Source organism: Trematomus bernacchii, unplaced genomic scaffold (genome assembly GCF_902827165.1).
Source record: "Trematomus bernacchii unplaced genomic scaffold, fTreBer1.1, whole genome shotgun sequence".
Lineage (NCBI taxonomy): Eukaryota > Metazoa > Chordata > Actinopteri > Perciformes > Nototheniidae > Trematomus > Trematomus bernacchii.
The window spans coordinates 168,521-187,317 of NW_022987791.1; the positions used below are offsets into that span (position 1 = coordinate 168,521).

General features: G+C 40.7%; 1 pseudogene; it reads left to right on the forward strand.

The window, feature by feature from the left end:
- Positions 1-18,797, forward strand: part of LOC117497681 — a 139,573-nt pseudogene that overhangs the window by 57,939 nt on the left and 62,837 nt on the right.

Consider the following 18,797-nt stretch of genomic DNA (forward strand, 5'->3'; position numbering starts at 1 on the left):
AATAATCCATTTTAATCAATTTGTTTACCCTTAGAAGTGAACATATCTCATAATGTTTCACCAGGATGTTAAACTAAGCTTTAGCCAAATCAATCATTATTACTGTATGACATTTAACTGGTGATTGAACAAACAAAGCCTCTTTGTTTACGACATGCAAACACATGTTTTCCAAGTTCAGCATCAGCCTTTGTTACTCTAAAATTACGTTTTAAATAGGAATATTAGAAATGGAACAAACATTCAATCTTCAGAAATGTTCTTAACAAATGGAGAGTAATGCCATCTCTCCATCTAGGAAATAGCCAACATGTTTCAAAAATGTCAGATATATAAAAATAAGCCTAAATACTCCTTTACTATCAAAGTCTAAAGCTAGACCTAAGGTGAACAGTTTTGGTAATGGACAATTTAATCTAAAAACAAAACAAAATTGGACTCGTGTTTTTGTTATTTGTTCTTCAAAATACATTAGTAAATACTTTGTGAAGTATTCACAATATAACTAACCCTCTCTAGGATATCAAATCCGTTCTTCTTTAACCAGATACTATTTCCCTATTTATTTTTAGTTCATGATAACAATGGTATAACGACCACACGTTTTACCCATAGCTAGTTTATATGTCAAGATTATTCTGTGTGATAAAATAATCAGATGTATTGTATGCTAAACAAGGATATTAAACTTTAATCTTTTCAGTATTCCAGACCATCGTTAAACAAGCAGCCTCTTTTCTTAAACACTAAACATAATGTTCTACACCACCCTCTGGAAAACTCTTGCACAGTTATGCTATAAAATCATTGCATCATTTCTTCAGAGTCTGAACAGTCTGAGACAAGCCTGTCTCAAGATCTTGGCATAATGCGAACAGTCAGTGATTCGTTGTCCTCTGCAGCTGTAGTCAGTTGGATCAAGGAAACTCTTTTTGGCATTGGGATGTCTGGAGGGGAGGAAACTCTTGGATCAATGTGGTACAATCAGCAGACACACGTTGTCCTCTTCACACCACTGTTGCCTTGACAACGAGGCACAAGCAAAATGTCAAAACCTCCTCAGAGATGCGTTCTTTGCACACTTCTTCTGTTTCTGTAGTCAGCAACATTTCACCAACACACTGATTCAGAGTACAACCCAAAGGTGGCGCATAACTATCCAGTGCTGCTGTAATCACAGCCAATCAGCTACTAGAGAAAAACTCAATTTAAATCTCTCCCCCAACGGGTTATAAAATGGCTGAGTGTCCATATGGTCAGGAATGCTGAAACATGTGAATGTCAAAACAAACTAACGGTGGTAGTTTACCCAGATTCTTTACTTCGTTAAAAGTAGTAAAACTACATCGTAAAATCTCTTTTCTAGTTGACGTCCTGCTTTTAAATTCTAGTCAGGAAAATAATATAAACATAATCTCTAAAATCTTCTTAAATTCGAAACCAAAAAGGTCTTAATTCTCCACCATGATGCATTTCAACATCAAAGTCCATAAAAACTGATGATTTATCTTTAAAAACCATGAGGAATGACAGTTCTCATAAAACACTATTCTTCTTTACTTCAGTTCTAAGTCAATGAGCAAAACAAGGAAACCCTCCTTAACCACTATAGACTCATCTTTTATCTATTTGCTTATTCTATTCATTTTCTAATTGTTTATCCAAGTTGTGTTACAAGCATGGTTAGGTTGTAATAATACAAAACTAACTGTATTCAGCACTATATTTGAAAAACAAGTAATCTAATTACAGTTAATGAATATATTTTTTGGAACACTTAAAGGAATTATTGGTGGAAAAGTTTCCTCACAAAATGTAATCTTCATTACTAAAGCTAAAACCTACAGAAATCATCACGGAACAGTTTTCTTTATCACTTAATTGTTTCAATAAAAACAAAGAAGGCATTGTGAAAACTCCCACTTTTGAGAACATCTCAACACTTTATTCCATCTAAGCATGAATGTTTATGACAAACACGCCCAATTAATCCAAAACGGTCTTTAGTGATATCAATTGTGAACTTTCTTAACATTAATTGTAAATTCAACGTATGTTCTCTTTAGAACAGAGATAGGATAGTTGCAGCTGAAACTGGTTAATAGCAACTTTCTGTTAACCTAGATAAGCATGTTGTTCTTATATCTAGTAAATACATATATTTTTATTTTATGTTACTCATAAACCAGTAAACCATAGGAACATTTTCCAGAATAGTAGTTAACTTTATATAACATTTACTCTCTCTAGACTCTTCAAAACATCTTAATTCTAGGTGAAAAATAAAAACTAAATCTTTTTATTTCAATATAGCTACTTCATATACTCAGTAAATCTCTTTTTACTTTCCCTTAATGTTACTGTATATAATATAATTTTTTCCTTTGAAATATAATTAAGTACAATTCTTAGTTAATGACAAATACCATGAAATTCACAATGCAATGCAATGGTAACAATCAGTTCTCAAAACTTCTCATAAAAACCACAATGTGACGTAACTGTATCCTACAAAAACTATGCTAAAAACAACAAATCATTGTTTCTTATTTATTTCAATATATCTACTACATCAAATCAAACATTGATCCATTAATTTTCAATGTATTCACTCCAACTTCAGATCACTCATTGATCTTTCACTCCTTTTTTAAACTCACTCCTTTTTTCAGGCATCAGAGAAAAGAGCAAACAGACACACTGCTGCTCTCACGGCTGATAAAACAAAGGGTCTCCTCTTTTACAGACTCAGAAAGAGGGAAATACTTTCACAGACAAATACAGACACACCCCGGCTGGAGCTCTCCCTTTTCAGGAGAAGGGGGCTTCTTAGAACAATTAACAACAAACTATGGTATACCAAAACATTTAGCGCTTTATACTGAGTCTCTAACTCATTACGGCCTGACAAAACATGGTTTCCTCCACTTTTGTATTTTGTGAATTCACAGAGTCGCGAGCAGAGCTTTTTATATTTTTAACCCCCTCGACTCAGATCGGGCTCATTAATCTCTTAATTACCGAACGGACCGGAACAGGCATGACCCTCCACCCTGTTTTTGTGCACTTGGCTCGCAAAGCAAATTTGTATTCCTCAGCCAATAAATCTCTGAACCTTAAGACAAATCATCAGGATCTTCTCAGGCAGAATTCAAGACTACGAGCAAATACAGTGATTCCTCCAGCATAACATGTCCTTACGGCTAGCAAAGATCATATTCCCTCAGCCAACCTTAAGCTTCTCAGGCAGACTACGAGCAGAATACAGTGATCTCTCCAGTATAAACATTTATCAACATAAAACAAGACTAACAAACAAAACAAACAACCATCAAACAGATTTCAGCTATACCTATGCCTTAAATCCTCTCCCCTGCTTCTTCCTCTTAACCAATACAACTTCAAAAGTAATTTCATTCCAAATACGCTTTGCTTACTGTGGGTCGGTATTTCTTCTGTGGAAGTCCCAAGTCTGGTTTCTCAATTCCTTGAGATTTTACCACAGCCGTCTCAGGGCTGCCTGGCCAAGGGGAGTTGAGACCCCCAGAGAAGGAACACAGCAACCCCCAGCATTGGCATCTCGGTAGGACCTCCAAAATGTTGTGGAGGTGCCGCATAACACAACAGGAAAGAATGAAACAGAGAGGAATCAATAAAACACAAACACAGATATAGCTGATAAGTAATTATTATTTAGTTGTTGCAACAAACAAACAATAATGGGAAGTACATCACCTGCTGCCACAGCAGCCAACCGTGGAAATGCCCCCCAGAACAGAAGAAACACAGGGCTATATATACTTTTCTAAATGACACACGAACATGTTCCACAAATATGTTTAACGCACACACATTTTATCATGCAGCCAACCACACAAATGTCACATGTTTTTCTCTCTGAAAGCTATACCTGTATATGTTTAAACGTCATCATCTCATGATATCTTTAGGATTAGTTAACTAACAAAGGTTAACTGTTTTTATAACCCGAGGCCTTCTCTGAACTTCCTATACCCTCGGTGTCAGCTCACTTAAAATGAATACATCTATTGATAATTCAGAACGACCATTGTCTCTCTAACTGTGTGTGACCCAACTCAGTAACACACATCATATGGAATACCATGTGATCATTAATGAATATCATAAATACGCTGTATTAAACATTCTGCCATAACAACCTCTTATTATTAGGGATGTCAGTCGATTAAAATAGTTAATCGCGATTAATCGCAAATTAATCGCACATTTTTTATCTGTTCTAAATGTACCTTAGAGGGATATTTTTCAAGTTTTTAATACTCTTATCAACATATGAGTGGAGAAATATGCTTTATATGTTTGTTTATTATCATTTGAACAATGACAAATATGCTCATGAATATTAAACACAACAACCTCTGAACATTACAAATATTGGCCTCAATTCAACCTGGAACCTCTCTCATACAATAATACATACTGTGTGTGTGTGTGTGTGTGTGTGTGTGTGTGTGTGTGTGTGTGTGTGTGTGTGTGTGTGTGTGTGTGTGTGTGTGTGTGTGTTGTGTGTGTGTGTGTGTGTGTGTGTGTGTGTGTGTGTGTGTGTGTGTGTGTGTGTGTGTGTGTGTGTGTGTGTGTGTGTGTGTGTGTGTGTGTGTGTGTGTGTGTGTGTGTGTGTGTGTGTGTGTGTGTGAGAGAATGTGGAGACACTGTGATGGATCGTTGGAGCTATGTGCAGCTCAAGACACATATGCTCGAACGGGAGCTGCCTGGACGCTGCAATCATGTTGCGCGTACTATCTGTGCTGAGTGTGCTGACTTTTCGTACAATGTCCCACTGTCTGGCTACCTGCATCAAGTCAAGTGCTCGGCGCAGTTGTCGGCAAAATGTCGCTCCTCTGTTTTCATTGAAACAGCTCCTTATATCCGCTAGCGCAGCTAGCTAGCACCAGATGCTAACAACAACAACAACACGTAAGGTGTGCTTCGCTCGCGCCACACATACACACACCCTCCCGGTCCTCCCGATGGCCAGTCCGGGCCTGCCGGTGAGCGTGGAAGTGTGGTCTGCCACAAGCGGGCGGCAGGAGCGGGGCTGTCAGCATCAGCTTGTACTGTAGATGGTATTTTAAACTCGATGCGCTCTGAAACTACCAACGCGTTATTAACGCGTTAACTTGACAGTCCTACTTATTATACATCCATGGTTGAGACCAGTCAGGTAGAGACCGGTCTCCAGTCAGCACCGATGCAGACTCGCTGTTTGAGGGCTTGATAGCCCACTCCCGCTCCACACTCGTTGGTTTGGAACAGCACTTAATGTGGCGGAGTCGGACCCTCCGCGCGAACGCGCAAACGGAGGGGGGGGGTAGGGTGTAGGGCGTGGTTTGGGATTGGGCCAAATAGAGAGGCGAAGTCCCTGCCCTTCCGGTGGGACTCATGGGACCTTATTTCGGAAAAAGTTTGTATTGAAGTCAATGGGGAGAGAAAGATTATCTCTCGATCCCGTTTGAATTGTGCCACAAATTACACATATGATGTTTGTCAATCTTAAATAATAATTTCCATGTCAAAAAAGTCAGTTTGTCGTAAAACTGTTGAAATATAAGACTGAAAAATACGCAACTGGAAAGACTACAAATCCCAGAGTCCCGGTCCCGCATGCTGGCTCTTAGGAACCGACTAACTCCCCTTGTGTGTATGTACAGCTCTCAACATGCCCAGACTTGGAGTGATTTTCACCTCTTTTAATACTTTCCTCCTCATTCTGAAAGAAAGAAGTGAAATGTGCCAACGTGACGGCCGTCTTGGTGTGTGGTGCGAGACGGGAGATGGAGTTCATTGAGCGCTTTCACACAAAAAAAGTGTTACTTCACAGTTTTACGACACATTTTAATTTGTTTGACCTGCAAAATTATCTTTTAAATTGACAAACATCATATGTGTAATTCGTGGCACAATTAAAAGATAATCTTTCTCTCTCCATTGACTTCAATGCATAACTTTTCCGAAATAAGGTCCCATGGAGCTCCCCCGGAAAGGGAGGGACTTCGCCTCTCTATGGTCATTGGAGCGAGGGGCGGGGCGAAACTCACGGAAGTGATTTCAAAACAAAAGCACTCGTTTGCTTGGAACGGTGATAATATTATAAACAAGGTGAATTTAGCGATCACAACGAAAACGGCCAAGACACACATTGAGCCCAGAAAATGAATGTTATTAAGGGCTGTAAATATAATAAGCCTCTGTCTAAAATGGACAACATTGTTAGGAGATTTAAACTATGCAGCGATTCTGCTCTGCGGTCACTCAGCCGTCTCTCCACTTTGTTTTTTCAAATCAGCTGTTCTTCATTTTTTGTCCTGCTATATTTGAGGATCGATACAAATATTTGTTACCATAAGTTCTTAATAAAACTGATACTGTTGGACTCGGTACTAGTTTGACTGCTACCAGAAATAAAATGAAGTACTTTTACTGTGTACTTTGTGAGTAATCCTCTATCAGAGTCCCCTCCATAGTACATAATGCATGCTTTCTGCTATCTTTGATGAGTGATACCACAATGTTACCATTAGTTCTTAATGATATTGATACTGCTGGACTCAGTAGTCTTACACCTACTACCACAATACAATGAAGTACTTCTAGTGTGTACTTTTTGAGTAATCCTCTGTCAATGTCCCCTCCTGAGAACAAAATCAAGCTACTTCTGATAAGTTTGATGAGGGAAAAAATGATTTTTGCCAATAGTTCTTCATGAGATTGATCCTGTTGGACTCAGTACTAGTGAAACTACTCCAACAAGTACTGTGAAGTACTTTTACTGTGTACTTTTTGAGTAATCCTCTGTCAATGTCCCCTTCTGAGTACAAGCTTGCATGTTTCTCTGCTATTTTGAATCAGCGTTAAAACACGTTTCTTCCTGAGACTGATATTATTGGGCAGAGTATTTTAAGAGGATGTGGTAGACATGATATCAGTAATACTTCCAGTCAGTACTCCGGCAGCAGCATTTTTACACCTTGGAAAGTCTTTAGAGACTGGCCTTCACCAAAGTGACAAACCCTTGTGACTCTTGTTGGCCTCTTATGACAATGCTATCTTTTAAATAGGACTATTTCTCTGCTCCTAGTTCGTTCCTCTCAGATTCTTCCATCAGTCCCAGTCATTGCATGTCAGTCAATAGAGATTCGAGAAATGTGTCCAATTCAACAAAATGTTTTTTTGTGAGTGAAGGCCAGAGCTAAATTATAGATGGTTTGATTGTGTAATTACAAGGTGAGAGAAAATAAATCCACATCCTCCTATGAAACCTATTTTATTTCCTTTTCCATGTTATACTTACTTGTATTAGAACATTTGAATGTTGAACTGCTGGATATCTTCCCCAGCCTCAAGGAAATACAATAAAATAAATTCATAATTTAAAAAAATGATAAAATGTATAAATTAATAATGTCGTGTGCAAACATTTAAAAATGTAAATATAAAATGAAAAAAAGCTTTACTTTTGAAATGAATTCTCACAAAAATCAATAGTAAATTGTAAAAAAGGGTTTAGTCAATACACGTTTTTCAGCCTAGAATAGTTGAAATTGAAAGTAAACTATATCAAACACCACATCCATGGCAATTAACCCATTTTTGCCCACTATTTAAATTGACTTTGGTTGCACTTAACAATATTGATATTATATAGATATATATATAGCATATCATTGATGCAGTCTTTCTGAACACTTTTAAAATAAAATACTGCAAATGAAGAATATTTGTAATGTTCTGCACAGATAGTGCCTTAACTTGAATTTGAAAACACGTGGCAACTTTATTAATACAGCAGATGAAAATATTTGTGGAAGGATAAATTCTTCATGGGCTTCAATGGCTCTCTAGATAAAGGGCGTTTTATGGTTGCTTGTATTATCCTCAGATAGTGGTTTGTTTAAATAACCAGTGACATTTTAATAAATATCGAAAAAAAGGGCTCCAAAAAGGCATATATATATACAGGAACAGGATTTTACAGTGTATTATACTTAAAGACAGGACTATTCAGTTAAGAGAAGAGAAAAAAGGAAAGATTGTTATAATGGGTGATGTAACATTAATGACAGACATAATATGAGGTCCTTGGCACTAAGACTCTAGAGGGGTCATTTTGTGATCATGGGGCATCACCCTTACAGCATCAGGAAAATATCATATGGAGTCAGACACTAGAAGTGTGCTGGAGGCGTTGACTGGGACTGATGGAAAGATGAGGCTGATGAGACTGAAGAATCTGCGAGGAACGAACTAGCGGCAGAGAAATAATTATATATTAAAAGACAGCAGCTTCATAAGAGGCCAACCAGAGTGACAGAGTGTGTCACTTTGCTGAAGGATAGACCAGCTATCCAGACCAGACTCTAAAGACTTTCCAAGGTGTAAAATGCTGCTGCCGGATTACTGACTAGAAGTATTGCTGATATCATGTCCACCATATCCTCTTAAAATACTCTGTCCAATAATATCAGTCTCAGGAAGAAAGGTGTTTTAATGCTTATTAAAAATAGCAGAGAAACATGCATTCTTGTTCTCAGGAGCGGACATTGACAGATGATTACTCAAAAAGTACACAGTAAAAGTACTTCATAGTACTTGTGGGAGTAGTTTCACTAGTACTGAGTCCAACAGGATCAATCTCACGAAGAACTAATGGCAAAAATAATTTCCCCCTCATCAAACTTAGAAGAAGTGGCTTGATTTTGTTCTCAGGAGGGGACATTGACAGAGGACTTTTTTTAAAACAACACACTAGAAGTACTTCATTGTATTGTGGTAGTAGGTGTAAGACTACTGGGTCCAGCAGTATCAATATCATTAAGAACTAATGGAAACATTTTCTTTTTATCACTCATCAAAGATAGCAGAAAACATGCATTATGTACTATGGAGGGGACTCTGACAGAGGATTACTCACAAAGTACACAGTAAAAGTACTTAATTTTATTTCTGGTAGTAGTCAAACTAGAACCGAGTCCAACAGTATCAGTTTTATTAAGAACTTATGGTAACAAATATTTGTATCGATCATCAAATATAGCAGGACAAAAAATGAAGAGCAGCTGATTTGAAAAAACAAAGTGGAGAGACGGCTGAGTGACCGCAGAGCAGAATCGCTGCATAGTTTAAATCTCCTAACAATGTTGTCCATTTTAGACAGAGGCTTATTATATTTACAGCCCTTAAAGTTGGGGTAGGTAATTTTGGAGAAACCAGCTCGAGTGCGCTAGAATTTGAAAATACACAGCCGGAAAAAATCTGCCACTTCCTTACAGAGCCCCTCCTCCAACACACACGAACGCGCACATGACCAATGAGGGCACGAGATAAGTTTGTGCACAGATGGAAGGCTGACAGGCAGGTAGGCCATCCAGTTATTTTAGCCGGGCCGGCTAAAAGGATCGGTCGTGCTTTACCGACAAATGTAATATTATTACAGTACCCAACACCCAACTCTGCTCGTATGGGAGTATAGCTACTTGCTGCCACTATCATATTGTGAGCACTATCTGCTCCTAAAGTAGTGAGCTGTCCATCTCCTGGATTCAGCAGAATGCCACCCCTCCGTTTTCACCAGACCTAAAGAACGAGGGCACAACACTTGTCATGGATTAAATGTGCTTTTACACCGAGGTAGTTATAGCTCTGACTGATGTGTGGAGGTGGAAGAAGTACTCAGATCTTGTACTTGAGTAAAAGTAGAAATACTCAGATCTTGTACTTGAGTAAAAATAGAAATACTCAGATCTTGTACTTGAGTAAAAGTAGAAGTACTCAGATCTTGTGCCATTCACGTTTTTTTTGACAGCACAAATTTAAACCAAAATGTATCATTATGATGGATTTGATTGAAATGCTTGCATTATAAAGTGTGTGTGTTTATGTATTTGTCTCCAGGGTTACTAGTTCATCTCTCAGGATGGAGAACATGAGAGATTTGGATGATGAGGAGGAGGAGAAATCTTCAGTGTCCAGAAAACCTCCAGATTTGAGTAATACACTTGGAGCATCTGACACAAGGTAAGAGTCTGTTTCTGCTGTGAACTGACCTGAAGAGGAGTCTGATTTGATCTGTTTAGTAAATCAACTTGGAACATGTAGAACTTTTCCCTCTCACAAAGAATTGTAACAACAGAAACCCACAAACACCATTTTTAAAACATAAAGTTTAGAGTAAGAACACAAATCTTTAAAGGGGAAAGAAAATGAAATTGAAATCAAACGCTGCTTTTTACAAGAACTAGTGATGTGTGTTAAACATTTGTTGTTTCCACAGACAGAGAGCAGAGTCTCCAGTCCCCAGCTGCCTGTCTCTGAAGAGTGACTGGTCTATGGAGAAACCTCCAGTCTTCAGTAATGAACCTGGACCCTCAGACACAAAGTAAGAGTCTTTTTCTGCTGTGAACTGACCTGACAAACATATATATATATATACTGTATATATCTATATATATATATGCCATCTGATCATTTTAAACTCTTCTTTAATAATTACACGAGTGCAGTAGCCCACAGTATAGAAACTCAGTAGAGCTCAGTATAGAAACTCAGTAGAGCTCAGTATAGAAACTCAGTATAGCTCAGTATAGAAACCAGTAGAGCTCAGTATAGAAACTCAGTAGAGCTCAGTATAGAAACTCAGTAGAGCTCAGTATAGAAACTCAGTAGAGCTCAGTATAGAAACTCAGTAGAGCTCAGTATAGAAACGCAGACGTACTTGAATCAGATAAGGAAAATATCGGCACCTAGAGCTCTACAGTACTTCATATTGAATTGAAGTTATACATTGATGTGTATCAACCATTGATTGTTAGTTTGACTTTGAATGGAGCAGCCACAATGTTAGCTAAGTCTAACTCCACTCAATCTAATCTCCATTCAGGAACTAGCATTTTGAAAGTGATTTGCTTTCCATGTTGTGGACAGACCTGACAAAGTGTTCACTGCTTTTACAAATTGGAATCATTATGTAGTTATTACATAAACAAGTTTAATTTAGCCGTAGTAAAACTTGTGAGGTACAGTGAACATGCTGTAGGCGATGATGTTACAGACAGAAGGGCGTTTTGTTTCATACATATATGAATAACTAAATATCTACCACTTGGGAACAGTTACCAGGATGAAATATCATCTACAGATAAAGAACTTTAAAAAAACAAGAATTTGCCAACTTTGGGTTGTACCATTGGTGAAAATCAGTCACCGTAAAGTGCTATAAAGGATGTGTTGATCTCCACAGAGGGAAGAGGAAGAGTGGTGTTCCTGTGGAGGAGCAGCTGTCCAGCTGTGCTCTGTGTCAGGACGTCCTGAAGGATCCAGTCTCTACCAGCTGTGGACACTGGTTCTGCAGACAGTGCATCACCTCATACTGGGAGCAGAGACCTCCATCAGGAGACCCCTGCTGTCCCCAGTGTGGAAAGAGATCCAGAACCAGAGCTGGACTGCAGACAGCCAGTCAGACCAGAACAGTAACAAGTAAGTCTGAACATCTGTCCAGGGTTTCCCACAGATAGACTTTACTTGGGCTGGCCGCCCAGGTATATTAACGTCCGCCCAGGTATATTAACGTGCGCTCAGGTATATTAACGTCCGCCCAGGTATATTAACGTCCGCCCAGGTATATTAACGTCCGCCCAGGTATATTAACGTCCGCCCAGGTATATTAACGTCCGCCCAGGTATATTAACGTCCGCCCAGGTATATTAAGTATATTTCGCGACCCATTTAGTTTTTTTTTTTTTTATCCGTCTGCGAGCACTACGCCATCTGCGATCGATGAACTAGTGGACAATGATCCCTCGCTCTACGCCTCCTGTACCTGTTCGCTCTGCCATCGCGTGAAGGGTCTGCTAATAAGCGACCAACAGAAAGGGAGACCTTACGAGAAAAAGAGAAGTCAAATGTTGTTGCACATCACTCATGCGCAACTGCGGCGCAATTATGCGCTCCGTAGTAACCCCGCTGCGACGCTCCGGCAAACTAACAGTTCAAGAGCGTGCTCCATTAGCACCCCCCCCCCCCCTGCCCGTCGTGCCCGGCTACCACCACAAGTAATGGTGTCTTCAGGCCTGAAAACAGGATTCTTTCTGTTGTGTTGTACATAATAGAGCTTGTATGGGGCTGTATTGTGTACGTTTCTTTTGACGTAACAGAGAGACTAGAGCGGCTTCGCGTTCGGGCTGCGGCCTGCTTTACACCAGCTGTAGCGGAGGCCTGTATCCACCTGCTCCACCTGTCGTGCTCTACGGTGCCGAGGAGGTTTTACCACGGGGATATCGCGGAGAGACCGGAGCGCCTCTACGTTTCGGGCTGGACCTGCTTCGCCTATCCTGTACTGCTGTGCTGAGGAGGATCTTCACCGGGGACATCGCGGAGAGACCGGAGCGCCTCTACGCCTCGAGCTGGGCCTGCTTCGCCTATCCTGCTGTGCTGAGGAGGTTTTGCACCGGGGTCATCGCGGAGAGACCGGAGCGCCTCCACGTTTCGGGCCTGCTTGCGCGCCTATCCGGATGCTGTGCTGGTCTGGGAAAATGGCCCCTATCGTGATTCTGCTATGCCTGTTAGCTATTTTGGTCAATGAGAAGTTCTCTCGTCATCCTGAGAAGTCTAATGGGTTCAGGTCTGTTCTACCGCCCGCAGTGGACATCCCCTGTAAAGGTTCGGATGTCTTACACAAACAATTACTGGTTGCCTTGTCACAGACATTCAGTTCGACAAATGTTTGTCTTTCTCACTTGCCTGCTATGATGGTTCTTCAGGACTGCTTCTTGAGCTCTAATCTCACTTTCGCGGAGTTTGCTGGTGACTTTAAAGCAGATGACAATGTATGTGTGTCGGTTAAGAGGAAAAGGTGCTTGTTTTTCTTGCTATTATTACTATCAGGGAATGTACAACTAAACCCTGGACCGCCCAGTAGCAGTAGTAGTCAGATAGCTACTCCTGCTGATTTTATTTCTAGATCTGGGTTGGGATTCATTCACTTAAATGTGCGCAGTCTGTTACCTAAGTTAGATTTTGTCCGCATTTGGGCGAGCTCGACTGATGCTGATATCATTGTCTTATCAGAAACGTGGCTAGATAAATCTATTTTGGCCTCTGACATCTACTTAAATGGTTATAGTGTATATCGTACCGACCGTCCTAAAAAAGGTGGTGGCGTTGCCATTTATGTGAAAAATAAGTTTTGTGTAACCAAGATGGTTTCCAAATCTATTAGTAAACTACTAGAATGTTTAGCCTTAAATATTGAAGTAGCAAAGGGTCAACAGCTCATGGTGGTGGGCTGCTACAGACCCCCCTCAGCTGTCAAGGACTCTTTATCTTCATTGGCAAAACTTTTATCTCAACTTGACTACAAGGAAATAGTGCTGCTTGGTGATTTTAATTGGGACTGGTTAACTTCTGTGTCAGAGGATTTTAAAAACCTTTGTATCTCTCTGAATGTTACTCAGATTATAGACAGTCCTACTCGCCCTAACGTTAAGTCCCCTAATAAATCCTCCTTAATTGATCTCATTTTAACTAATGTTCCCCATAAATACTTATCTGTGGGAGTATTTGCAAATGATCTGAGTGATCACTGTGTTGTAGCCACAATTAGATCTGTGTGCTGATGTAGAAACTGCATGGTCTTATTTTTATCTTGGTTTTATGGAAATTATTGATAGACATGCACCCCTGCGTACATTTAGAGTGAAGGGACGAGACAACCCTTGGTTTTCTGCTGACTTATCTAGTCTCCTTCATGAGAGAAACAAGGCCTGGGCAAAGGCTAGGAAATCAGGCTCAGAGGTAGAATGGCTGCGTTTTAGGCAGCTAAGAAATAGCTTCACATCACAAATAAAAAGTGCTAAGTCGAAGTACTATCTCTCAGTTACCACAAAGAACCTGAATAATCCTAGAACATTTTGGAAAGCCATAAAATCGATATCCACCGGTGATATCCGTAATGAGCTACCTCCGTGCATTACCACAGCATCTGGCACTATATCGGACAGGGCCACTATGTTAAATTGTTTTAATGAGCATTTTGTGTCCTGTGGCTCTCTGTTTGATTCTGTGACAAACTCTGCTTCTGTCAACACCACAGTCTGTGACTCTGAACAATGTGGTCTGGAAAACCCTTTCAGTTTTACTCCTTTTACTGTAAATGTTGTTCGTGAAGCTTTAACCAAGTTAGATCCTAAGAAACCGGCCGGCCCGGACAACGTGGAACCTTTCTTTTTAAAAATAGCTGCAGATTTTATTGCTCCACCTCTCACTACTCTTTTTAACCTCTCCCTCAGCACAAATGCAATTCCAAAATTGTGGAAGTCAGCGTATGTCCTGCCTTTGCTGAAAGGAGGGGAGGCAACTGTTTTAAATAATTATAGGCCCATCTCTAAATTATCAGTTCTGGCTAAGGTTCTTGAACGCCTAGTGAGTGAGCAGGTAAAGGTGTTTTTATGTACAAATTACATCCTGTCTAAACATCAGTCAGGCTTCAGAAAGCAACATAGCACCATCACTGCCACAATGAAAGTGGTGAATGACATTACGAGTATTTTAGATAAAAAGCAGAGTTGTGCAGCTCTATTTATTGACCTTTCCAAAGCGTTTGATACCGTCGATCATCGCATCTTAAAGCAGAGGCTACTCAGTATTGGCATATCCAGCCATGCACTGGGGTGGTTTGTGAACTACCTCTCTGAAAGGTCCCAATGTGTTCATTTTGATGGGCTGTCTTCTGAGTGGTTAAACATTACTAATGGTGTTCCTCAAGGTTCTGTTTTAGGTCCACTTTTATTCTCCATCTACATCAATAGTTTAGGTGAAAATGTCGATGGAGCAACCTTACATTTTTATGCGGACGATACCGTTATGTACTGTGCACGTCCCTCCATTAAGGAGGCTGGTGTTGAATTGCAAGCTGCTTTTAACATTATTCAGACTCAGCTCTCTGAACTAAAGCTTCTTTTAAATGTTGATAAAACCAAGGTAATGCTCTTTTCAAAAGCTAAAAAGACACCAGAGCCTGTTTTAGATATTTTAACTACGCAAGGAATAAAACTTGAAGTGGTTGCCTGTTACAAATACCTTGGTATCTGGCTTGATGATTGTCTCACTTTTAAACGTCATGTCAATAACCTGCTTAAAAAACTGAGGGTTAGACTAGGTTTCTTCTACAGGAACAAGTCCTGTTTCTCGCTCGAGGCCAGGAAAAGGCTAGTCTCTGTGACCTTTTTACCTGTGCTGGACTATGGTGATCTGATTTATATGAATGCACCTGCCAATTGCCTGGTCAAGTTAGATGCTGCGTATCACAGTGCACTGAGATTTGTGACAAACTGTAAAGCATTAACCCATCACTGTACCCTGTATGCAAGGGCTGGTCTGCCTTCACTAACTGTACGGAGGCTCAGTCACTGGTACATTTTTATATATAAAGCCATGTTAGGGAAACTTCCATCCTACATCTGCTCCCTGATCTCACGGTGAATTGTAAGTGGCTACTGCCTGAGATCGCATGCTGTGGTTTTATTAAATGTGCCAACTGCTAGGACTGTCTTAGGGAAGATAGCATTTAGATGCGCAGCTCCACTGTCCTGGAATAGTCTGCAATTAAAATGGAAACTGAGCAATCTGGTGCCACTAAATGTTTTTAAAGCTCGGTTGGATGCTACTGAATCGGAAGCTGTTGGTACCTGTGCATGTGGATAGTTATGTAAATTGTAATCCCTGTAATGCTACTGTATGATGTCCTTTTGTTGCTCTGTTATGTTTTTAATGTTTCATGTGGAACCTACTTGAGCAGGTCTCCCTTGAAAAAGAGATCAATGATCTCAATGGGATACAACCTGGATAAATAAAGGTTTGAAATGAAATGAAATAATATAAGTTCATTTAAAACATTTTTTTTATTCTCACGTTTCCTTCTCTTTCAGCAGAACGTGGTCTGCAGGAGGTTTTAGATGAACATAGGCTCAGTCTGAGGAGGAGATGTGAACGTGTGACTGAAGGAACTGGTGAAAGTGAAACCCTCCTCAACAGGATCTTCACTGAGCTCTACATCACACAAGACCAGAGTGAAGAGGTTAATACCCAACATGAGGTGAGGCAGCTGGAGACAGCTTCCAAGATAGAGACCCTCCATTACTCTCCAATAAAGTGCCAGGACATCTTTAAAGCCTTACCTGACCAACAGACTCACATCAGAGCGGTCCTGACCAACGGAGTCGCTGGAGTTGGAAAAACCTTCTCAGTGCAGAAGTTCACTCTGGACTGGGCCGAGGGTTTGGAAAACCAAGATGTCAGTCTGGTGATCCCGCTCTCCTTCAGGGAGCTGAACCTGATCAAAGGTGAGCAGTACAGTCTTCTCAGGCTGCTCCATGTTTTCCATCCAACCTTACAGAAGGTCACAGCAGAGCAGCTGGCTGTCTGCAAAGTGCTGCTCATCTTTGACGGCCTGGATGAAAGCAGACTTTCTCTGGACTTCAGAAACAATGAGGTTGTGTCTGATGTCTCTCAGCAGTCCTCAGTCAACGTGCTGCTGACAAACCTCATCAGGGGGAAGCTGCTTCCCTCGGCTCTCGTCTGGATAACTTCCAGACCTGCAGCGGCCAATCAGATCCCTCCTGAGTTTGTGGACAGGGTGACAGAAGTACGAGGCTTCACTGACGCCCAGAAGGAGGAGTACTTCAGGAGGAGATCGAGTGATGAAGACCTGTCCAGAAGAATCATCTCTCACATCAAGAGCTCCAGGAGCCTCCACATCATGTGTCTGATCCCAGTCTTCTGCTGGATCACTGCTGCAGTTCTGGACCACATGTGGACTACAGACCAGAGAGGAGAGCTGCCCAAGACCCTCACTGACATGTACTCACACTTCCTGCTGGTCCAGACCAAGAGGAAGAAGCAGAAGTATGACGAGGGACATGAGACGAGTCCACAACAGCTGACGGAGGCTGACAGGGAGCTTCTTCTGAAGCTGGGGATGCTGGCGTTTGAACATCTGGAGAAAAGAAACATCATGTTCTACCAAGAAGACCTGCAGCGCTGTGGTCTTGATTTCACCGAGGCCTTGGTGCAATCAGGAGTTTGTACACAGATTTTCAAAAGAGAGAGTGTGATATTCAAGAAAACAGTCTACTGCTTTGTTCATCTGAGCATTCAGGAGTTTCTGGCTGCAGTCTACATGTTGCACTGTTACACCAACAGAGACACAGAGGTACTGAAGGACTTCCTGCAGGAAGACTGGGACGATGACAACAGTGATAGCAGGGATCAGGAGTACCCATCCCTGGATGTCTTCCTAAAGAGTGCCATGATGAAATCATTCAGAAGTAAAAATGGCCATCTGGACCTGTTTGTCCGCTTTCTCCACGGCCTCTCTCTGGAGTCCAACCAGAGACTCTTAGGAGGCCTGCTGGGTCGCACAGACAACAGTCCAGAAATCATCCAGAGAGCCATCAGCAACCTGAAGGAGATGAGAAGTGATGAAGTCTCTGATGAAGACAGGAACATCAACATCCTCCACTGTCTGACAGAGATGAAGGACCACTCAGTACATCAGGAGATCACAGAGTTCCTGAAGTCAGAGAACAGATCAGAGAAGAGACTCTCTGTGGAACGCTACTATGCTCTGGCCTACAGGCTGGAGATGTCAGAGGAGGTTCTGGATGAGTTGGACCTGGAGAAGTCCAAAACATCAGAGGAGGGACGACGGAGACTGATTCCAGCTGTGAGGAACTGCAGGAACGCTGTGTGAGTCCAGATGTGATTAGCTTTATAGATTAGTGTAGATAAGGATTTTAGTTTTTAAAATAAACACTATACAACTTGTTGCTGTTTCACATACTGAGAGAGCAAAATTGAATTAATACAATTATTCTAATCATTTTAAAATGTTACAGTTTTTTCTTCTCTTCATTTTCCTTGTCAAAATAATATGAAGGATGTTTTATCACAGCAACATGTGTGATCAGAACATACAGAATAACTTTACATATGTCATTGAATGCAGTAAAGTTATTATGAAATGATTGCAGTTTCTTTATCGTTAAATTAGACACAGAGCAATATGTGATTTATGTTGACTCTAGTCTTCTCTAGTCTAGAAGGTAGCTAGCAAAGAGGTGACAGACATGGGATCAGATCACACTCTACCAAATATTAAATAGACTAACATCCAGTGGTAATCAGATCATGAGATTCAACATGTTTTTCCTCAAATGCATGAAGTAAATATGTTGTTTCCCCTTTTTGTTATATAAACAAATTCTGTAATATGTGTTCGAACAGAATTCCTGACAGTGGATTCTTAGACTGGGAAGTCGTGGCCTCAGCTCTGAAGTCCGACCCCTCCGATCTGAGAGAGCTGGAGGTGAAAGTAGAGCTGCAGGATTCAGAGGTGGAGCAGCTGAGTTCTGGACTAAAGAGTCCAAACTGTAGACTGAAGACTCTGAGGTCAGATCACTGGCTGTAGTTCATGTGGTTTTGTACTGTATTTATAATTCCATAATTTGCCTGAGTACAAAGATATTTGAATAAGTTCACATTTCTTTCTAAATTGCTGAATATTTGACAAGAATAACAGAAAGCAGAGAAAGTAAATGTGTGAGGGGACAGTGTGTGAGCTTACACAGACTCTCACTGTGCTCCATGAGTCAATGAAGATGCTGTCAGTACTGATGAGCTGTGAGGGAGATGAAGGAGGTTCTTCTGATGCATTATCAATGCATTTATAGTTATCTACTATTAGATTACTAAAAGTATCTTCTTCA